The sequence below is a fragment of the Schistocerca piceifrons genome, chromosome 7, assembly GCF_021461385.2.
Source record: "Schistocerca piceifrons isolate TAMUIC-IGC-003096 chromosome 7, iqSchPice1.1, whole genome shotgun sequence".
Lineage (NCBI taxonomy): Eukaryota > Metazoa > Arthropoda > Insecta > Orthoptera > Acrididae > Schistocerca > Schistocerca piceifrons.
In genome coordinates this window covers 330,971,344-330,973,843 of record NC_060144.1, presented here as the reverse complement: position 1 = coordinate 330,973,843, position 2,500 = coordinate 330,971,344, and the positions used below count along the sequence as shown (strand labels likewise).

General features: G+C 62.2%; 1 pseudogene; it reads right to left on the bottom strand.

Annotated features, from left to right (window-relative positions):
- LOC124805677 overlaps positions 1–2,500 on the bottom strand; it is a 28,644-nt pseudogene that overhangs the window by 11,199 nt on the left and 14,945 nt on the right.

The following is a 2,500-nucleotide window of genomic DNA, read 5'->3' as shown; positions in this document are numbered from 1 at the left end:
GCTGCTGCTGGGGCTGTTCGTTGTTGCTGCTGCTGCTGCTGGGGCTGTTCGTTGTTGCTGCTGCTGCTGCTGCTGCTGGGGCTGTTCGTTGCTGCTGCTGCTGCTGCGGCTGCTGGGGCTGTTCGTTGTTGCTGTTGCTGCTGCTGCTGCTGCTGGGGCTGCTGCTGCTTGGGCTGTTCGTTGTTGCTGCTGCTGCTGCTGCTGCTCCCGCTGCTGCTGGGGCTGTTCGTTGTTACTGCTGCTGCTGGGGCTAGTCGTTGTTGCTGCTGCTGCTGCTGCTGCTGCTGCTGCTGCTCTTGCTGGGGCTGTTCGTTGTTGCTGCTGCTGCTGCTGCTGCTGCTGCTGGGCCTGCTCGTTGCTGCTGCTGCTGCTGCTGCTGCTGGGGCTGTTCGTTGTTGCTGCTGCTGCTGCTGCTGCTGCTGGGGCCGTTCGTTGTTGCTGCTGCTGCTGCTGCTGCTGGGGCTGTTCGTTGTTGCTGTTGCTGCTGCTGCTGCTGCTGCTGCTGCTGGGGATGTTCGTTGTTGCTGCTGCTGCTGCTGCTGCTGGGGCTTTTCGTAGCTGCTGCTACTGCTGCTGCTGCTGCTGCTGCTGCTGCTGCTGGGGCTGTTCGTTGCTGCTGCTGCTGCTGCGGCTGCTGGGGCTGTTCGTTGTTGCTGTTGCTGCTGCTGCTGGGGCTGTTCGTTGTTGCTGTTGCTGCTGCTGCTGCTGCTGGGGCTGCTGCTGCTTGGGCTGTTCGTTGTTGCTGCTGCTGCTGCTGCTGCTGCTGCTGCTGGGGCTGTTCGTTGTTACTGCTGCTGCTGCTGCTGGGGCTGTTCGTTGTTACTGCTGCTGCTGCTGCTGGGGCTGTTCGTTGTTGCTGCTGCTGCTGCTGCTGGGGCTGTTCGTTGTTGCTGCTGCTGCTGGGGCTGGTTGTTGTTGCTGCTGCTGCAGCTGCTAGTGCTGCTGCTGCTGCTGCTGGGGCTGTTCGTTGTTGCTGCTGCTGCTGCTGCTGCTGCTGCTGCTGGGGCTGTTCGTTGTTGCTGCTGCTGCTGCTGCTGCTGCTGCTGGGGCTGTTCGTTGCTGCTGCTGCTGCTGCTGCTCCTGCTGCTGTTCGTTGTTGCTGCTGCTGCTGGGGCTGTTCGTTCGTTGTTGCTGCTGCTGCTGCTGCTGCTGCTGCTGGGGCTGTTTGTTCATTGCTGCTGCTGCTGCTGCTGCTGCTGCCGCTGCTGCTGCTGCTGGGGCTGTTCGTTGCTGCAGCTGCTGCTGCTGTTGGGGCTGTTCGTTGCTGCTGCTGCTGCTGCTGCTGCTGGTGCTGCTGCTGCTGGGACTGTTCGTTGTTGCTGCTGCTGCTGCTGCTGGGACTGTTCGTTGTTGCTGCTGCTGCTGCTGCTGCTGCTGCTGCTGCTGCTGCTGGGACTGTTCGTTGTTGCTGCTGCTGCTGCTGCTGCTGCTCCTGCTGCTGGGACTGTTCGTTGTTACTGCTGCTGCTGCTGCTGCTGCTGGGACTGTTCGTTGTTGCTGCTGCTGCTGCTGCTGCTGCTGCTGCTGGGGCTGTTCGTTGTTGCTGCTGCTGCTGCTGGGGCTGTTCGTTGTTGCTGCTGCTGCTGCTGCTGCTGCTGGGGCTGCTCGTTGTTGCTGCTGCTGCTGCTGCTGCTGCTGGGGCTGTTCGTTGTTGCTGCTGCTGCTGCTGCTGCTGCTGGGGCTGTTCGTTGTTGCTGTTGCTGCTGCTGCCGCTGCTGCTGGGGCTGTTCGTTGTTGCTGCTGCTGCTGGGGCTGTTCGTAGCTGCTGCTACTGCTGCTGCTGCTGCTGCTGCTGCTGCTGCTGCTGGGGCTGTTCGTTGCTGCTGCTGCTGCTGCGGCTGCTGGGGCTGTTCGTTGTTGCTGTTGCTGCTGCTGCTGCTGCTGGGGCTGCTGCTGCTTGGGCTGTTCGTTGTTGCTGCTGCTGCTGCTGCTGCTGCTGCTGCTGCTGGGGCTGTTCGTTGTTACTGCTGCTGCTGCTGCTGGGGCTGTTCGTTGTTACTGCTGCTGCTGCTGCTGGGGCTGTTCGTTGTTGCTGCTGCTGCTGCTGCTGGGGCTGTTCGTTGTTGCTGCTGCTGCTGGGGCTGGTCGTTGTTGCTGCTGCTGCAGCTGCTGCTGCTGCTGCTGCTGCTGCTGGGGCTGTTCGTTGTTGCTGCTGCTGCTGCTGCTGCTGGGGCTGTTCGTTGTTGCTGCTGCTGCTGCTGCTGCTGCTGGGGCTGTTCGTTGCTGCTGCTGCTGCTGCTGCTGCTGCTGCTGTTCGTTGTTGCTGCTGCTGCTGGGGCTGTACGTTCGTTGTTGCTGCTGCTGCTGCTGCTGCTGCTGCTGGGGCTGTTCGTTCATTGTTGTTGCTGCTGCTGCTGCTGCTGGGGCTGTTCGTTGTTCCTGCTGCTGCTGGGGCTGTTCGTTCATTGCTGCTGCTGCTGCTGCTGCTGCTGCCGCTGCTGCTGCTGCTGCTGGGACGGTTCGTTGTTGCTGTTGCTGCTGCTGCTGCAGCTGCTGGGGC